Source organism: Hyaena hyaena, unplaced genomic scaffold (genome assembly GCF_003009895.1).
Source record: "Hyaena hyaena isolate Hyena2069 unplaced genomic scaffold, ASM300989v1 scaffold_773, whole genome shotgun sequence".
In the NCBI taxonomy this organism is placed as follows: Eukaryota; Metazoa; Chordata; class Mammalia; order Carnivora; family Hyaenidae; genus Hyaena; species Hyaena hyaena.
In genome coordinates this window covers 75,276-96,917 of record NW_024081409.1, presented here as the reverse complement: position 1 = coordinate 96,917, position 21,642 = coordinate 75,276, and the positions used below count along the sequence as shown (strand labels likewise).

At 34.8% G+C, this 21,642-nt stretch overlaps 1 non-coding gene across 1 annotated transcript; it reads left to right on the top strand.

The window, feature by feature from the left end:
* Positions 1–790: 790 nt before the first annotated feature.
* LOC120221379 lies at positions 791–896 on the top strand. Its single transcript, XR_005525795.1, has one exon. It is a non-coding gene; the product is annotated as a U6 spliceosomal RNA (small nuclear RNA).
* Positions 897–21,642: the final 20,746 nt, after the last annotated feature.

Sequence of the window (21,642 nt, the reverse complement as noted above, 5' to 3'; positions counted from 1 at the left end):
ACTACACAAAGGTAAACTTTTTTTCTTTAAAGGTCAGAAGTTTTCTGTTAGTATCCTTGATTTCTTGTTTCATTCTTAAAAAAAAACAAAAACAAAAAACCCCAAACTGAAAATTACACTGATGAAAAATGGATACCATTTATACAAGACAGATGACAGCAAGGAGGTAAACAAATCAAAGCCCTTATCTCCAAATCAACAGAGACAAGTTAATATACATATATGCACTTCAAGTTTATATAAAATTTATTAAAAAGTTTTATGGTTCTTACTTTAACTGGCTTTTTAAAATTAACCAATGATTTTTCTAACCTGATATTGTCAAATGATTTGGTCTATAGGACTCATTACTGGCAAAACTAAAGTGAGGCAGGCAGGCAGTCTCATACACTAGTGGGAGAGCGTAAGCTTATGAACGATTTATAGAAAGCATATGAACCTTAAACATTAGTACATCTTAAACACTTCTAAGAATCCCTCCTAAGAAGATAATTCTTTAAAATTTCGGGTAAAGACTTTATGTAAACATGTTTGAAACTAATATTTTATATATACAAGTTCTGGAATAAATGACAGTAGTGGAGGTCACACACACACCACACACATACAACGCGTGCGCGCGCGCACACACACACACACACACACACACACACACTGATATCACCACATGATAAAATTTTATGTACCTTTTGAAATAAATTGAGCATTTAAAGACATAGAAAAAAACTCCTAAAATTTTGTTAAATGATAGAATAGATTACAAATCTGTATGCAGAAAATTATTTCAACAGTGCTTGCTTCAGCAGCACATGTATACTAAAGTTGGAATGATACAGAGGTTAACATGGCCGCTGTGCAAAGATGACACACAAGTTTGTGAAGCTTTCCATATTTAAAAGAAAAAGAAAGAAAAGGAGAAGAAATGAAGAAGAGAGGAGAGGGGAGGGGAGGGGAGAGGAGAGGGGAGGGGAAGGGGGGGAGTGGAGGGGAAGAGAGGCGAGAAACAAAAAGAAAGAAGAAAATAAGAAAAGAAAAGGAAACTATTTCAATAAACATAAGAATAAATGGGAGAAACTCCATCAAAAGTACTTTTGGGTGTCTGTTTTACTTATCTTTATTAGCCTTTAGTCTTTTTCAAATTTTATGTGTATATATCTTTGAATCAGAAAAAAACCAAAATTTTAAAATTGTTTTGTAATAAAATCATCTGAAAACCAGATTTATAGCTTCATTCAAATGATTAGATACTTTTTTCTAAATTTTAGATTTTTTTCTCAATTTGGGAAAATTTCACATTGAAAAGTATGGGAGGGAGGCAGAGTTCCTGAAAATCATTCTTATTTTCTGTAGGACTTTCTCTTTGTAAGCATAGTTAATATGTAATATAAAAAACTTTTTGTTCTTTCCTCAGTTATAATAATTATGTTCCAATCACATCATTTTATTTGTAGTTTGGCAAAATATTGTGCCAAGGGCAGGCAGTAAAGATTAAGAACTGAGTAAGTAGAATTAAGAGATATTCTAAGAGAGCTGTACTTTCAGAAATGAATATCTCAGTTTGCTCTTTTGTGAAATTAGAGATCTGACCAATAGACCTCTATTTTCTTTCAGTACCAATGGATTATGCTCTTACACTTTTCTCTCCAAAGATCAGAATTTGTATCCAAATCGACCTTTGCACAAATAACCTCTCTCGACATATTGCTGCCGAAGAGATAAAGATCTTGCGACCTTATGTATGCTCTCAGGAGCACAACTTTTCCTCACCGCACACAGGTCACTTCCTAATTTCTTGGTCTCCGGCTTTCAGAGGTTCTTGGTTTTATGGAAAGTGGAATTATTCTTTGCAAATCATTTGTTTAGGCTTTGGAAAATTATCTTTTTGACTTTATATAATCTTATTTTCTCTGTTTTATTTTGTTTTGTTTTCCTTTAGACATTGGAGCATATTTCTCTCCTTGTTTAAACTGCTTTCCTTTCCGGTCATTAATTGATGAATGTTGGGGACTCACCATGTGTTTCACATATGTTGTATGACATATATACACATGTGTTGTATGACAGTGTTCTTAAAAGTTGGACAAGGTGCTTGCATTTTGTCTTTAAAAAAGGCATAATTAGAACTAATGTAAATTTACAGTAGCCACGATTGCATCATCCTAGAGAACTCTGCAGCAGTGGATGGAGGAAGAGTCATGAAGGACAATTTGCAAGGCTGACATATATTAATGTTGGTAACAAGATGTGAGAGCACACCATGTATACCTCTGGGAAGCAAGTAGGGAAAAGATTAGGAAACAGAGGCCAATTCAATATTGCATTGCTTTCAATTGGCAAATCAAATTTAAAACAATCTTGAAGTTTTGAATAAGATAAATAGTATAACACTTTATAAAGTAGAAGTGATTCTGTAGCTGAGAGAAGCTTCCTGTAGCTTTACAAGCTTTATGTGAAGCCCCTCAGTACTCTTTACACAAATGTTTTGTTTTGATTTTTTTTTTCTAGACTGTGTTCGAGGCCTTTTTTTTTTTTTTTCTTAGCAAGCACATCGACCCCCAAGGACTGGACGGGTTCACAGGGAGGGTGACAAACAGAAGAGAGGTTTAAAATAAAATTACATACAATTAAAAATGAAGTACTTTAAAAATTAAAAAAATAAGTTGGGGGGGTGGTGCCTGGGTGGCTCAATCGGTTAAGCTGCTGACTTTGGCTCAGGTCATGATCTCACAGTTCATGAGTTCAAGCCCTGCATCTGGCTCTTTGCTGACAGCTCAGAGCCTGGAGCCTGCTTCAGATTCTGTATCTCCCTCTCTCTCTGACCCACCCCTGCTCACGTGGTCTCTCTCTCTCTCTCTGTCAGAAATAAATAAAAAACATTAAAAAAAATTTTTTAAATGAAGTGCTTTTACTTCCTTTCCTTTATTCTTTTAAAACAAAACTCTTCAATGAAGGAGTGAAAGCATGGAGCAGAAAGGGACTAAAACTGCATATGGACATGAAGAGATAAAGATGAAAAGTTAAAGAAGAAATCAAGAGAGCGAGATGAATGTGCCAAAGTATAAGAAGTCTAAGGGCTCATCTGGGAAATAATAAATGGTCCCTGACTGTAATATTAATGTTACTGATTTTTTTCTATTAAATCCCAGAGGAAAGTACCATAAATGTTTATGAAAATAACTCCTATTGCATAGTTAGTTCAAAAACCTTCATTTCCAAATAAAAAGAAAAAATTTAAAGAGTTTGATTATAACACATAACAAACTTTTGCAATATGTTTGTGCTTTTTGGTTGATGATGATGAAGATAAAGTCCTGCAACCCTGAATTAACACATACTACACATTAAGTTGTTGCAACAAGTGTGATTATGCTTTAAGGCAAGGAAAGGACAATAACTGTCTTATGTGTATGTTTCCATATCTCCATGGATAGTCAGGGCAAATTTTCACCTTTACATAAATTTGGAAGTTTTGACTATTATATGGGACTAGACACTTTAATTCTTAAGCTGAGATTTGAGAAAGAACTAAAGATCACGGAATGGTTTTTTTTGGCTGAAAATGACCAGAAAAGTCATGATACCCTGTATTTTATCCAAGGAGAAAGAAAAACTAGAAAAGGTTTGAATAGGTAGTAAGAGATCAGAACTACATTTTCTGATAACATCATACAGGACATTTGTGTATTCAAAGTAGCAATTATACCTAAGTGAATTTCAAAGCAAATTAACAACATCACACTTTTAAAAACATAATGAAGTGACAATGGTCATTAATAATAAACAATAGAAGGTAAATGTTAAAATAAAGATTTTCCAGTTGAGGTCCAAAAAATCCACTAATGCATTTGGGAATTAAAATATACTGAATTTGCCAGTCATAAAGTTCTAGGTTAGGTGAAGAGGTAAAAGTTCTCTTACTGATGAGCTATATGATTCCACAATAGAATATTAGGCAGTAACTTGGAAATATGGTTATGTATAGATAAGTAAAATTTCCACATTTTTCTTGAGTGACTTTTAAAGCTTTCAAAATGGTTAATATAGGTTTTTAGGTGGTAAGCCATTTTACTGATAGATGGTCTGATAATACTGGCAATTAAAATAGTTGGGAGCTATATAAAAATGTTTTTCAAATATCTTTTGGCAACACAAACTACCTTACATATAGCTCTCAAAAATGAAAATGTTTCAATCCGAAGAGACGACAATTTTAAAAGTCTGGAATACTGAGAAAACATAAGTCACTATGATTTTCCATCTCAAGTTTCTACTAAAGAGATTTATGTAATATAATATTTTTTATTCTTTCTTCAATTATAATAATTGTATACCAATCACAGCATTTTATTTGTAGTTTGGCAATATATGTTATTTTGATGCAAGATTTCATGTGATTTACTAGAGAAAATGAATCATGGTGTGGAGTAAAGATGTCCAATTCATTTGGTAATAAATGAATCAATGGATGAATGATGAATAATTTCATTAAAAAGAAATCATGGAAGAAACAAATTGAGAGGGAGGGGTGAAAAAAGAAAAGAAGGAGAAAAGGAAGAAAGGAAAGGAGGAAGAAAGAAAGAAAAAAGAGTTGAAGGTAGGGAAAGAGAAAGGAAAATAATGGGTAAAGACCGAAGTTTCCTGAAGAAGAAGGATTTCTTCTCAAGACAGCAACATTACCCAAATTTCCAACTTATTGGACTACCCAGATTTTGGATCTCCAGTACCCACATTGCATGAATCAATTCCTTAAAATAAATCTCTCTGCATAGATAAATGATGATGATGGTGATGATTAGAGATAGAAAATAGATACCAACCCCCCAATAGTTCTATTACTCTAGAGATACTGACCATTCATATTTTTATATTTAAACTAATAATTTAATAATTTCCATGGAACTTTACATTATGAACTCAAAACTCTTATAGGATAATGCAGTCCTTACAGTCTTTTTTTTAATGTTTATTTATTTTTGAGACAGATAAAGAGAGAAATAGAGTGTGAGCAGAGGAGGGGTATAGAGAGAGAGGGAGACACAGAATCCAAAGCAGGCTCCAGAGCCCAATGCAGAACTAGAACCTACGAACCAGTGTTCATGACTTGAGCCAAAGTCAGACGTTTAAACTACTGAGCCACCCTGTTGCCCCCGCAGTCCTTACAGTCTTAAACCAATCAAGGCTGTTCTGACAGTCAATACTGGCATTCTAATCTTGTTTTAGTGGATTACATAGACCAACTCCCACCACCAAATATATTTATTTCTAGACATCCTCTGGTGTCATAAAATCATAAGAAATGGATTGTGTGGGCAGAGAAAATGATCAAATGAATCATCTGTAAGCAGGAAAAAAAAAAATCAGAAAAACATAGTAGACTAATGGAGAATATCTAAGTGTAAGTAATCAGATCAGTTTACTCATTTGTGGCTAATAATAAGTTATTAGTAAACTTTGTAAACTGAGAACTTTGTAAAGAAAGATTTAAAAAAAAAGAATTATGAAAAAAGATGGCCTGCTTTTGAAGTAGTCTTGTTTAAGAAAGAAATTTCTTTTATTAGTGTAATTATACCTACTGGAAAAAGTCTTCTTAGTCCCTTAATATCATACCATCATAATCCTACAAAAGCATTATAAGTTTTTAAATCTTTCATGAATTTTCCACATCAATAATTATTTTAATGTTGGCAATGGCATGTTTCTCATCATAAATTCCTCTGTGGATTAGCTAAAATATTAGAAAATTTTTCTTGTTGAAATGCAATGTTGCAAGATGTTTTTATCAGAAACACAATATAATAGTAATGTACACAATAAGTGAGAAGACTGCATATAGACATTTAGGGTTCCTGGAAGTCTCACCCTGAAGATCAATGAACTTTCCCAGTAACCTCTAAGCAAGGAAGAAGTTTAAACATTTATAACTATAATTCTATTTCACTACCCCAGAAAATAGAAAACTAAACAGATCTAAATTCACAGGCTATGGTCCAGTATGGGAAGCATTTTGACTTGGGAGAATGACAACTTTTAAATTAACTCTATGACTTTGAATTACCTTCCCAAATTACCTTTCTCAGCAATGAAAATGAAAATGGCATCTGTAGCTTGAATATCTGTAGGTCCAGATCTGGAGATCCAATAAATTTGTGAACCACTACAACAGAAACAGAAAGATTAATCAGAGGTATTGCAGTGGTCTAAATGTAAAGTGCAAGTCTGAAATAAGTCATGTGGCAATAGGAATATATAAGAGCAGACATGATATATAGTAAAGCTACGTGAGTTAGGGCTATTTGATAGTAAACAATTGTATTTGAAGGCTGATGAGATGTGGGAGGCATCTGGATGACCACATGAATTGTAGTGAGAGTAACAAAAATAGGGAAAACAGAGATGGAGACAGTAAATATGGGGAGGTAATAAATTCAGCTTTGTTGTTCAGCTAGGATGTCTGTGAAAGATTAAATTAAGAAGTTTATTAAGCAACTAGAAATGTAGGTTAGGAATGCAGAAGAGAGAACTAAACCTGAAATATAGATGAGGGTTATCAATCTAAAGGTAGTTGAAGGAGGAAGAAGAGGAAAAGGAAGTAGATAACAAGAACTTGTAGAAAATATAGTATTGTATTAAATGTGTATGTTTAATATAATGTTATTATATTATATGATTATAACATAATATAATGTTATTATATTATAAATGTTATTATATTTAATGTATTGATAAGCAATCTGGGTGTTTTTCCCTCAATAAAAGATTTTGAAGATTGTTCCATGTTAGTACATACAGATTGACCTCAATATGAGTAAATATTTACGTGATAAATTACCAGAAGGATGTACAAAAAACTAGTAACAATGATTACCTCTAGGTAAAGGGAGGTGATTAAGATTAAGCACTGCTGTCAGAGGCATTTAAATATACTTGTAAAGTTTATTTATTTAATATGGAGACTGAATTTACGTATTACCTGTAAAATCAAGAATCCAGGTTTTTAAGTAAGGTTAGACTACTTCAATCAGATTTATCATTCTCTGATTGCATAATTCAGTTGAATTCTCATGATGCCTTGGAAAATTAAATTATGTACTGAATTCTCTTAGAAGTCCAAGAAAATGCCAATGTTTTGTCATCAAACAGTGATTTAATAAGACATGTTTCTACTGAATTGGTACTGAAACTGCTAGTACATATGTATCAAAACCTTAGAGTAGTAAATAATACAACTGCAAATATCTACATTTGTAAATCATTTGTCTTTTTTTTTCAGGATATTTCTATCAGTCATTTTGATAAAAACAGCATGAATTTTTAAAATAGCAAATCATTTAAAATACGTCAAAGTGCTTTCTCAAAGTTCACCATCAGAGTACTTGTGAATACTCTCAACAAAGTGAAAAAAAGATGAAACAATTATGATATATTTTCCTTCTTTTTTCTAGAAAACTGACTCATTTGTTCTCCACAAATTCCTTTTGATAATATCTAGCCAAACTCCCCACGACATCCAACTATGATAATCCACAAAGCTCAGTCATAAGCCTCGTTCTTTATATAGCATTCACAGAAGGGCGCCTGAGTGGCTCCATGGGTTAAGCATCTGACCTCGGCTCAGGTCATGACCTCATGGTTCATGAGTTTGAGCCCCAAATTGGACTTTCTGGTCTCATCGCAGAGTCTGCTTTGGATCCTCTGCACCCTTTTCTTTTTTCCCCTCCCCTGCTCATACTCCCTCTCTTTCCCAAAAAAAAAAAAAAATATATGTATATGTATGTGTGTATGTATATATGACATTTGCAGAAAATTGCCTCGTTCTCATGACATTAACTTCTTGCCACAACATGAATGCCACTCAGGTGTGATATCTCAAGTCCAAGTGCAACTGTCATCTCTCTCTCTCTCATACTTGACACATTGTAACCTCAAATAAATACCCCAAATGACATTTCAATATCTCTCCTGCTTCCTTCCACTTTGCAAAGCAGGGTCACTTCCAAAAGGACTTTCTTTTATGGCACCCTACTTATTGCCAGTCACCCAAGTTCACGAAAGGTGAGAATGTTAGAGCAGAAGTTGCACATTCAAATATCTGCTACAGTGAGACAGGAAACAGGAAGCAGACTGGATTCAGACAATAGAGTGGAACTGACAAGTATTTGAAGGTACACAGCCTATTGGCGACTTACGTTTATGAGTGCCAGGTGCTGCAAATTAAAAAAGTATTATTTTCTGCAAATTTTATTTTAAAACAACAGCAAAATAACAACCACAGTAATAAATACAGAACAGTTGACAGCCTTTTATTGTAGAGGATTTTGTTTGGTATCCAAGGAAACAAAGCTGTGCTTCCATTTCTGGTAATTGGCTTATTACAGCCAATAATTAGAACACACACACACACACACACACACACGAACAAACAAAAGAACAGAAAAGAGAGTCTACCTGGCTTTAGACTCTCAAACAAGTGAAATCTTGAATATTTCCTTAAGAGTACCAATGTCTAAAAATCTGTCAAAGCCTTTGAGATCTGAAAAAATCATCCAAGAAAATTGCTATTTTCCCACCTAGAAAAGGATAACTGTAAGCTAGTAAGTTTAGTAATTGTGTTTGTAAGTGTGCAGGTGTGTGTGTGTGTGTGTGTGTGTGTGTATCTTTTACCGTATGTGTTGCATTTTTCACATGGTAGCCTCATGCTGCTAATACATGGACTCCCTTATAAGTGTTGTTCTGAGTAAATTTTAGTTTCTTCTAAGTATCATTATTTCTGACCTAACCTTAACTCTTAAATCACTATTCCTGTACCTAAATATTGATGCTTCTTCCCTCAAATTGTTTCTTGCACCAGTTTTTATCTTTAATTGTGGTAGGCACTATTATAGTTCAGGCTTTAAGCCCCTTGCAGTGTGTGCACATTTGGAAAAGGTCCGGTGTACCCTTCCAACATATCATACTTCCTGCAATGTATGAGCAAATTTATTTCCCTACAAATCTCTCTCAACAAATTCCTATGCCAAAAGAGTCAGGATCAAATTCCTCAACTGGATATTCAGAGAATTCTAAAAACGGTATCTCTTTCACTATCTGAGGTGGAATATTTTACAATATTCTGGCTCAAACCAGACCATCCCTTCTCTCTCCTTACACACAGAATAAAAGCCCTCTCTCAGAAACCCTCCTTCTGTTTCTTGAATGAACTTTGCTCTGCACGTCTTTCTTCTGTGACCATGCATTTTAAATAAATTATGATTCTTGTTTTTGAATGATATGCATTGACATTGGAAAAGGCACATGATACACTGTCAAGTTAAAAAAGTTATTACACAGTATAAATAGTTAGATATAGTTTTCTTAATGATGGAATATTACCAGAGAACAAGAATACAAGGACAGGGATAGTGTTTTTCAGATCATCAAATATACAGGCAAATAATATGTTATTTTCATTGCTCTTTTCATTTCTCATAATTTTTACTCTGTAAATTTGTTATTTTATACTCATAGAAAATAACAATATGAACTTTTTAATATGCTACACAACCTTCAGGATCCTGCTCTAATAATACTTTGCTTAATCACCTCATCAATTCATCGATCCACAAAATTTCTTTTGGAAATTCTTCATAGCATTTTCTATAAATGATATCGATTCATCTTGTAGATGATGCGTCAACAACCGAATTATTTCAGTTCTTTGACCACTAACGTCCAATCATCATCCTCCACTCCATCTTATTTGGGGCTGGAGTTAAATGTTCCTTACCCAGAAAAGACTAGGGTGCCTAACCTGTATGTAATTTAAAACAATTGAAAACAATCATAAAACACACCAAAAATTCCGAGGCAATTAGGATTTTTATTAGTCTTTTGAAATTAATATTTAAAATATAGAACGATTTTAAATTTATTTATTTTTTAGTTTACATGTTCTTGACCTAAGGTGAACTAGTATACGTCTGTGTGTGTGTGCCCACGCGCGCGTGTGTGTGTACATGCACCCATGCTAAGCATGTTGTTTTTAAACTACTGGATAATTTAGTACCAGCTTCTACCACATATTCTCTTGGTCAAATCCATAACATTGTCATAATCATGATACCTCACAAGTCTCAATTTAAAGTGTATTTCTCATCAACCATCACTTTAGTTGTTCAATTTAATTATTCTACCACTCCCGCACCAACAATTCTTCAACCAAATTGAGAACTGCAAACTAGTGTCCTTATAGTGTTTTCAATATCCATCACCCACTTCACAATTTTTCTTCCTTAACCAGTGAAAATTCCATAATCAATCACTGTGAGTTCTCACAAGCCAACACTATTTATCTCTTGCCTTTTTCACCCTGGAGGGTGACATAATTGTCTGGGAAATCCATGATCTTGGTTTACCCATATATTGTCCTTATGTCCATCTGCACTTGACCAGTTAAGTATTGCTACAGAAGTATACAAACCAGGTTAACTAGTCTTCTTGCTGATTTATGACCATATTTCACTAGCAGGGTTGATAAGGCCAATATATATACCTAGTAACATCTCATTTTAGTTCTCTGTGAAAAATATTTTAGACGGTCCTCCCAGTCTTCAAACTTTGAACATTTATTTTTTTAACTATTTATTTATTTTGAGAGAGAAAGAGCACAGAGGATGGGCAGAGAGAGAGGGAGACAGAGAATCCCAAGCAGGCTCTACACCGTTAGTGTAGAACTTGACATGGGACTTGAAATGACAAACTGATTTTGAGCTGAAATCAAGAGTCTGATGCTTAATCAACTGAACCACCCAAGTGCCCCAAATTTTGAACATTTTTATTTCTGATAACTTTAATTTACAAACTTGTTTCAAAAATTCCTTCATCCGTCTACTACCAAATCTCCTCACTTACATAACTTATGTTTAATAAATCCCTGCTAAGATAAAAAAATGTATATATATTCCATCTGGGCTCTGAATCCTATCTCTTCTCACTTGGTCATTGACTCATACAAATAATGTCCCTTCTCTCTACCATATCTTAAATTTCTCCCTACCTAATGGATAATTTATGCCAGCATAGGGAAATACTTTCGTAAGTCTTTTTAAAAAGCCCTCTTTTGATCCCATACTCTCTGTGGTGGGTTGAATGATATTCTCCAGAAAGACATGTTCATCTCCCAATCTTTGGAAACTGTGATTGTGACTTTATTTATAAAAAACAAAAAACAAAAAAACAAAGCCTTTGTAGTTGTGATTAAGTTAATGATCTCAAAATGGGATCATCCCAAGTATCTAGGCAGGCCTTAAATCCAATGACAAACACACTTTTAAGAGAGAAACTGAGGGCAGAAACTGAGAAATCCATGTATGGTCGGAAAAGGAGTTTGGAATTATACATCCACAAGGCAAGAAATGCCTGAGGTCACCAGAAGCTGGTGAAGCAAGAGAAGATTCCGGTACAGAAATTTCGGAGACAGCACAGCTGGCACCTTGATTTCAGACTTCTGGCCTCCGTAAGCGTGAAGAAATAAATTTCTTCTTTCTCTTCTTTTTCTTAAGCCACAAAGTTTGTGGTCATTTGATACAGCAGCCCAATTTGATGCAGATCCAATTGCCCAACCCCAAGTAATACCATAGCTGCACTTCCCTCCCAGGGAGCAGAAATCTGCAAGAAATCTGCCATCACTGTCTGAACTCCTTATACCTCATATTTTTCTTCATCTCACTTCAATTGAGCTCTTGTGGCCAACACTAAAACTTTCCTAGAAAAGGTTTCCAGTAACTTCCACTTTGCCAAACCCAATAGTCACTGTTTTTTACCACCTGCCCCAGCATCTCACCACATTCAATAAAGCTGACTCCTTGAACTTCTGGAAGCGTGCAGTCTCTGGATTTCCCTTACCTCACTGGCCCTCCAGCTGTCTCTCCCTTACTTGTTCCTTAAACACTTTTAAAATTTATTTATTTATTTTGAGAGAGAGGCAGAAAGAGAGGGAGAGAGAATCTCAAGCAGACTCTGCACTAATGGAGTCTCAGTGTGGGACTTGAACTCAAGGAACTGTGAGATTTAAGGAACCTGAGCCAAAATCAAGAGTCACTCAGGCATCCCTGACTTATTCCTCATTCTCTAACTGACTTATATGTATTTGGTGTTCTGGATTCAGTCATAAAACGTCTCTTTACTATTTACTTTGTCTACATTCTCTAATAACTCCAAATGTATTTCCTAGCTCTTTTCTGAGTTCCATGTTTACTTTAAATTTGCTAGATTTTATTTTTTAATCCCTTGTTGTTGTTATTTAATTTCAAGTTAGTCAACATGGTGTAACCTTGGCTTCAGGAGTAGAACCCAGTGATTCATCTCTTATTTATGATACCCAAAGGGATAGCCTAGTGGTACGGAAACAAGACCTTTAGAGCTAGACTGACCGAGTGATCATCCTCTCTCTAACACACGCTAGCTGTGTGAATCTAACCAAGTTATTCCTGTTCCCTCATCTATATGATGGAGATATAAGTAATATCTACTTCACTGGATTATATTGAAAAAAAGAATTCATCTAAGGAAAAGATCTAAAACTGTGTCTGCACTGTACTGCTTAATAATGATAATCATTGTTATGATTATGACTATTATTATTTGATATCTATATTTGGATAATGAACAGACCTCCCAAATCTAGTATATCCAAAACACTATGCATGATTCTACTCAGTTTCAATGCCTGATCCTCCTGCTGTGTTACCTGTCTTAATAGTTGGCAATAAGACTCCCCACAGAGGAGTCAGATGATGTCTTTTTTTCCCTCACTTCCCCCAGCATCTGATCCAACAACAAATCTCCATAACTCCATCTCCCAAATGTAATGTAAATCTTTTCATATCTCTTCACATCAGTTGCACAAATCCATCATCCAAATACACTCTCCTCTCTCAGCATGGATGACTCCCTACTCTAATTTTCAAATGTCTATTTCCTCTTCCATCAAGTTTCAACTCAGCTGCCTGTCACTCATTCAACATACCCTCACTCTTCTTCCTATCAAACACTTCCATTCCTATTCTTATTCTATCATTTTACCCTGGCTTATTTTCTTCACTGCATTCCTCAGGGTCCAATATCACCTGGATTTCATTGTTTTGGTGTTTGTTTCCTATTGCTTGACTCTATCAATTATATATAGCATTGAGAATCAAGTATCTTATTTGTTTTGTTCATTCTTACAGGCATACCTCAGAGACATTATGGGCTCATTTCCAGACCACCACAATAAAGTGACTATCATAATAAAGGGAGTCACATGAAATTTTTGGTTTTCCTGTGCATGTAAAAGTTACGTTTATATGATACTGGCTATTAAGGGTGGAATAGCATTATGTCCAAAAAGACATTTACTGTCTAAAAATTATTTTATTGGTAAGGAATGCTAACTATCATCTCAGCTTTCAGTGAGTCTTCATCTTTTTCTGGTGGACACTTTTGGCTCAGTGTTGATAAGCGGTGGTTGCTGAAGGCTGGGGTGGGGTGGCAATTTTAAAGTAAGATGAATTTTGCCACATCCATTGACTCTTCCTTTCATGAACAATTTCTCTATACCACGTGATGTTGTTTCGTAGCATTTTACTGACAGGAGAAGTTCTTTCAAACTTAGAGTCAATCCTCTCAAACACTGCTGCTGCTTCATTGACTACATTTACATAATATTCTGAATTTCTTCTTATCATGTTGACAATCTTCACACCATCTTCACAGATTCAGCAGATTTCACCTTAGGAAACAACTTTCTTTGCTTCTCGATAAGAAGCCACTCTCTTGCTCGTTGAATCTCAAGATTGCAGCAAGTCAGTCCCATCTTCAGGCTCTACCTCTAATTGTAGTTCTCTTTCTATTTCCACCACATCTGCAGGTTCTTCCTCCACTGAAGTGTTGAGCCCCTCAAAATCCTCCATGAGTGTTGAAATCAACTTTTTTCAAACTGTTGGTCTTTGACTTCTTCTCTTGAGTCTCAAACATTCTTAATGGCATCGAAAACGGTGGGTCCTTTTCAGAAGCTTTTCCATTTATTTTGCTCAGATCCATCATAAGAATTCCTATCTATGGAAGCTATAGCTTTCAAAACTGTATTTCTTAAGAATAGCTCTTGGAATCACTCCTTAATCCATCGGATGCAGAGTGAATGCTGTGTTAGCGGTATGAAAACAATCTTAACCTCACTGTCCATCTCCATCAGAGCTCTTGGGAGACCAGGTGCATTGTCAATGAGCAGTCATATTTTGAGAGAAAATTCTTTTTGAGACACAGGTTTCAAAAGTGGGCTTAAAATATTCAGTTAGCCCAATTGTAAACAGATATGCTATCATCCGTGCTTTGTTGTTCCATTTATAGAACATAGGCAGAATAAACATAGTGCAATTCTGAAAGGCCCTAAGATTTTAAAAATGGTAAGTAAGCATTGACTTCAACTCACCAGCCAGATTAGCCCCTAACAAACAAGTCAGCTTGTTCCTTGAAGGTTGAAACCAGGCATTGACTTCTCCTAAGTTTAAAAGTCATTAATGTCATTTTCTTCCAGTAGAAGTTTCCTTTGTCTACACTGGAAATCTGTTGCTTCACATAGTCACCTTCTTAATGATCTTAGCTTGACCTTATGGAGAACTTGCAGCAGCTTCTAGATAAGCACTAGAAGTGCTGCTTCACTTTTCAGTCTGAAGTGTGGAAATGGCTTCTTTCCTTAAACACCATGAACAAACCTCTGCCAGCTTCAAACTTTTCTTCTGAAGTTTCCTCACCTCTCCCAGCCTCCAAAGAATTGAAGAGAGTTAGCTCCTTGCTCTGGTTTAGGCTTTGGCTTCATGCGATGTTGTTTGACTTTCTATCCAGACCACTTACATTTTCTCGATATCAACAGAGAGGCTGCTTTGCTTTTCTTATCATTCACATGTGTTCACTGGAGTAGCACTTTTCATTTTATTCATGAACATTTCCTTTACATTCACAGGTTGGCTGTTAGGCACAAGACACTTAGCTTTTGGCCTGTCTTGGCTTTCACCATGCCTTCCTCACTAAGTTTAATCATTTCTAGATTTTGATTGAAAATGAAACATGTTTGACTCTTCCTCTCATTTGGATGCTTCGAGGCCATTGTAGGCTTATTAATTGGACTAATTTTAATATTGTTGTGTCTCAGAGAATAAGGAGGCTTGAGGAGAGAGACAGAGATTGGGGACAGCCAGTGAGTGGAACAGTCTGAACACACACAGCATTTATTCATGGAGTTTGCTCTCTTCTATAGGCATGTGCCATGGTGCCCTAAAACAATTAACAATGGTAACAGTAATGATCAGTGATCACAGATTACAATAAAAATATAATATTAGTGAAAAGATTTGAAATACTGCAAGGCTTACCAAAATGTGACACAGATGCCTGAGGTTAGCAAATACATTGGAAAAAAGGTACCAATTGACTTACTCAATGGAAGTTGCCACAAGCTTTCAGTTTGTAAAAAAATCACTGTGTGTGAAGCACAATAAAGGAAAGTGGCACAAAATGAGATACATCTGTGAAATCCAGGGCCAGGAATGAATGACAGAAAATAACTAGTAACCAAAACAAAATATTCATGTTTCATATCACTCTCTCTTGTTTTTTTTTTTTTTCAGTTATACTCACATATAGCTTGTTACTCTAGGAGATTTCTTCTTATTATTAATTTATTCATTCTGTCAACAAATATTTATTAAGCAAGTACTTTTGTCTCAGAACATCATTGGGTTTTAGTAATTCAAAGACAATTAAACAGTTTCTTTGTTCAATGAACCAATATAAACCAACCTAAATTTACTCATGGATCTAATAAAGCCCTGTAGCCATGGATGAATACCCAATAATATTAAGATTAATTATTCAATTAAAAAGTAAAGAATATTTTTCATAAGCCTCTAAATAATTTCAACTTTATAAATATTAATATGAAAGCTTATTATAGATTTAATTTAGCAATAAGAATTTATTTCTTTATTTATTCGTGTGTGTGTGTGTGTGTGTGTGTGTACATGTGAGAAAAAGGTTTAGACTACTCTCATTACAGAAGTTCCTGAGTATGGTAATGTTTTTATAAAATTTCCAGTAATTTACTTAAAAGAAAAATAAAATACTTTGTTATTTAATACAGCTGAGAAATAGAATATTATGGATAAGTAAATGTCATTGAGAACTATGTGTAATATATTTTTAGTATTATACAAATAAAAGTCTCAGAAATTGTGTCTTTCAATCTTCTATGTTTATTGATGCAGTCAGAAACTACTCTGAGAATGTTTAACAAATTTGTCTAGTGCCCAAAAGCAACATTGCTGAGAAAAGAAATTGTCCATTATCAATTCCTTGGCTTTAGTTAAAACTTACAGTATGAAATGCCACAAATATTTTTGAAAATAGCATGAAATTTGGTAGATGGGTTAGATGGAGCCAGGTTAGTCTTTCAGTAGCTGTGTAACCTCAAGCAAGTCACGCAAATATTTATTTTGACTTTCAACTTGCTTATTCTTGAAATGAGAGCTAAACTATCTTACTGTCAGAGTTGAGAAAAATTCATATAAACACTTAGAATATGAAGCAAGTTCTTAATATTGTTTTTTATGAGGCCATTTCTGAATTACTACTACTATTCACTTACCTTCTCCTAAATAAACTACAGTGTGTAACGATCTCATAATACCTGTATTGTAAGGTAGGAATTAGCTGATTAAATAAATATAAACATGAGCATGAGTTTTCTTCTACATGAATTCACCATGCTGTGTGGGTCTTATCATTTCCCCCCTCTGGCTCAGAATTTCTATCAATTCTGGAGATTGGGATAGATAATTCATAAGGTCTAATATTCCAACAAGCTAATGATAATTTTATGACATGACATTGTACTGCTCTAGGTTTCTCTTTGGATTGAACGGTATCCCCCCAAAAGATATGTGAAAGTCCTAATTCCCAGTCCTTGTGAATGTGACCTTATTTGGACATAGGATCTTGGCAGATGTTATAAAATTAAGATAAAGCTATTGGGATGGACCCTAATTCCCTATGATTGGTATCTTTATAAGAAGAGGGAAACACGATGTACAGACAGAAACACATAGTGGAAGTGTCATGTGATGACAGAGGCAAAGATCGAAGTGATACAGCTACAAGTCAAGGAAGATCAAAGATCTACTGTCACCACCAGATGCTTGGAATAGGCAAGGAAGAATTGTGCCCTGAGTCTCAGAGAGAACATGGTCCTGCTGGAATCTCGATTTTGGACATCTGGCCTCCAGAACTATGAGAGAATGCATTTCTGTTGTTTAAGGTGCTTAGTTTGTGGTACTTAGTTAGAGTAGACTTAGGACACTAAGGAAGGGCCTTGAAGCTGGAAAAATCTGTTCATTCCTTCCACTGAAGAGTATCAGTTCATTGATTTGAAGATGAAGGCATCTTACCTAGTTTCCAAATATTTTGCAAACTACCTGGCATGACATATATATCTCATTATCAGTGACACATTTCATGGTTTTCTCTGTATTGTTTATAGAAAAGATTAAAATGATGTTTTTCAAACACACAAAAAATATTTAAAGATATGTTCCAGAATTCTTATTTTTGATGCATATGATGAGAGATTCCTAACATACTTTCTTTGTACTCTTTACAATAACATGTAGAAAATACATGTGAAAGTATTTCATTTTACTTATCTGTTAAGATATAAGTGATAGCCTAGGCACATCACTACCTTACTTTCAATATTTATTTGTAAAATCATTTGCAGATATAATTTTTACAAAATATTTGTTTCTCTCAAGATAAAATTTTATTTCTGACATTCCAGTGGACCTACTAAAACAATAAATTCCCATTTGTTCCAATGCTGTCTAATAAAATATTTTAAAATGTGGTAAATATAAAATTTTATTAGGCATTCTTCTTATAATTAAAGATACATGCTTTTCCAAAAACAAAAGGAATTATGATAGTTATTGCTTCACTTCTTGCACTTTCCTGTTTCATTTTGCCCAGAAAAAAATAATTTTATTTTTTTAAATAAAGCTAACTGAAAAATTACCAGAGAGCCCATTGTCATTATAAAAGTCTTTCCCCCAAATTTGAGAAAGAACTTTATGGATATTATTATTATTTTCTTTCCTGCAGGCTTTGTTTTTACACCCCAACAGTTGATCATTGACCTATCTCTAGCAATAGCTCCCAACATTTGAATTCATTTCAGTATTTTCATAGTATATTTTTTATGATGAAGAGCTCAATCTAGTGGTCCAATCTAGTGATAGGAGGGGATGAGTTGCTATCTGCTTCTGTTATCAATTCAGTGGTAGTACATTTCTTTCCAAAAGTTTTTATTCTGCAATTGAAGTGACATCATAATAGCCTTTCTCGTGGACTGTCTCAGTTAGTGATGTCAATAATTCTCTATGGAATTGGAAGAAATGTGTAGTCATTTTTATGAGAAAAATAGAGAAATAGATATGCATTTGGAGATACATTTGGAACTAGAAGCAAGTACCAACAGACATCGTTCCTGCTCTAGGCAAGTGCACCTACATCTACAAAATGGATCAGAATTTTTCCCAAGAAAGAAATTTAAAATCATCAACAGGATGGGATGGCAATGATTTAAACAACTGTAGTTTATTCTAAAAAGTTAAGAAAAATCTTATCCGTAAAACCGTTAAAACAAACAAAGAAACACACTCTGACATGTAAAAATATTAACACATTCTTTTTTAACTCAGAGGGATTGAGTTTATTTTCTAAAGCACCTGTATCAGGCAGAGTCTCAGGTGGAAACAATAGAAGGCTTTCTGACCACTTTAAACAGGACAAGGATTTCTCAGAACATGTTGGGAAAGCCGCAGAATCTTAGGAGAGGATGCAGAGATGAACTTAAGGTTTGGTTTTTTTTCAGGAGCAACATCCAAATCGTGCCAGGGACAGGTCCGATGACAAGACTGCCACTGGTGCCACTGAATGCTTCATGATGAGATCTGGACTTCATTCCAACCGCCAGAACCGTTACCATTGCCGAGCCCAGATATCAGCCTCGAACCCCGCGAATCCACAAGATATGCAACCTCCATGCCAACAAAATTGGAAGCACATTAAAATTATTTTTCCTTCCATTGCTTATTCCAGAATCCAGATCTCATATAGACAAAACTGGTGGAGAACTAGATGAGGTATGAAAAATTGGGTTGTGCCTTCCATATTTAGGTGGCTTCATTCATATAAAGTGTCAATTTCCCCAAATATAGAGAAGCTATTCAAAAAGATCACATACCATCACAAGTGCAAGAATTAGAAATACATGGTGGAATCTATAAATTCGTAAATTTTAGAATTTTTTTAAATAAAAAAATTAAAGTTTTTTAGCCTGTCAACTTTCCAATGATGTATTCCTTTAACAGTTATTGCATTTTGTTCAATGATTTTGGGGAAGTTACTTAAACTCTCCTGAGCCTCAGTTACCTTAAATGTAAAATAAGAAAATGATCATTATAACATAGCAGGTCAGTCATGTGAATTAAATGATACAGTATTTATAAAGTGCTTAAAACAATAATGGATTTGGTAAGCACTCAATAAATTTTATTAGCTATTATTATTAAATATCAGGTCCTGAGTAAAAATATTCCTTCTACAAAATTCTTAACCTACAGATATCCAGTCTCTTGAGAATGTTTAATGCTATGCAACTTTCATCCCTGTATATCAGCTCATTCCAAACTACATAATTTACTTCTACTTACATGTATTATTACACTCATATCATTACAATTTCCTGATTTGGGAGCCATAGGTATAAAATAAGCTCCACAAGAAATATTACTTGTGTTAAATTCAACAGTTTTTCATAATAACAAGCAGTATTAGAGAAGATGGCTGAATTTCCACACCTCCATGAAAATATTTCAACCCATAATAATTCACCTATATTACCATAGTACTAAAAGTCACTATTTTCACAGGTTATTAGCCTCAAGCTTAGTAACGCTGAAGGTGTACCTTCAAATAACAGGGTCCTACATGTACACTGATATAATGCAATGTGGTTGTTAAGAGCATGGGCTCTGGATCCAGATCACCAGGGTTTAAATCCTAGTTCTGTGGCTTACAACCTCTGTGACCTTAGGCAGGTTATGCAATCTTTCTGGGTCATTTGTAAAATTGTTGAGTAATAGTACTTACCTCATGGTGATTTTGAGAAAAATGATCAGTATGTAAATTTATTGCAACAGGGCCAGCCCAGAGTTAGTACTGGATAATTATAAACTATTTTTAATATTACATACTAAGGTTTATTCAAAGGTCTGAGAATCCCAATATAAGAGTGAGATAATATCCCTGTCCCTGAACTTTCTCATTGTGAAGTCTGATAGAATGACACATAAATTGATCATTATAATGCATTTTAAGAAATACATATGCATGGGTGCAAAAAAGGGGCACCTAACCCAATGTGGGGACTAGGTAGAAATGAAGAGTTTAGAGATTTCTAGATAGGACTAGACAGCTAAGCAACAAATGATGAGCAAAGAGTATGCTGATCTGAAGTAGAAATCAAACTGTCTGACAGGAAATATAATAAGGAATGAGAGTAAGAGGCATGAATACAGTGGTCATAAGATATGGTTACTTACCAAGTTCACCAAAATTTATCAAATTCAGGGGATAAAAGACAAAGCTGACCATGAAAAACAACTAAGCATGAAGGTGCTATCTTTTTGGTCAAAGAATACATCATTATTTGTGGATTAACTCCAGTTAGAGGTAAGTGCTATGGTAGCAAGATCTAATAAGTGTATTAATGTAAATGTCCAAATTTCATTTCAAAATGTGCTGCTTCCATTATTTATGCAATTAAGTGATTAATGGCATTACAATTCTTAACTAGATTGTAATTTTCAGTTCATAGAAGAAATAAAGACATGAAGAAAACAGAATATGAGAAGAAAGGGGGAACAGAGTAAAGGCAGGGGGAGAAAGGGAAGGAAGAAAAGAAGGAAGGAACTATAAAGAAAGAAAGTTTTTGTGATAGCTGTCAAAAATTGATAGAGAGAAAATAAGTAGGTTAAAGGCGAAACGTAAGTAGATGACAAAACATGTTTGACAGTTCACTACGACCAACCAAGTTGAGCTTTACTACTGATGTCAACCTTATAGTGGAAGAAACTAGTTAAGCATATAGAAACACATTTGAAAATCACCAGTGCCTCAGAGGAGGCTGCAAGAAAGATATTCCTTGCTGAGATAAGTAACTGATGGGCATTGCTCCTTTCCCTCCTTCAAACTTGCTGGACCACTACACTCGTGTAGCAGATTGCAATGAGAAATGCAGAGACAGAGGTAGAAGGTGGATGAAGCTCTGTGATGTGGACTGAGACAATGATCATGTGTACCCTGAACTGGACAAAGTCACCGGTGTTTAACCGTGTCTTCAAAGACAAATTCATGGGGGCTTGCCTGCCGGGTGCGCCAAGCCTGCTGGAGTGAGGAAAACCAGGTCCCTCTATGCTCGTCACCCGAAACACGAACTCACAGGCAAATCTCCCAGTTTTTAGCTCTTTGCCTTCCCTCTAGAGTTCCAGACAGCCAGGAGTGCGGACGCCCAGT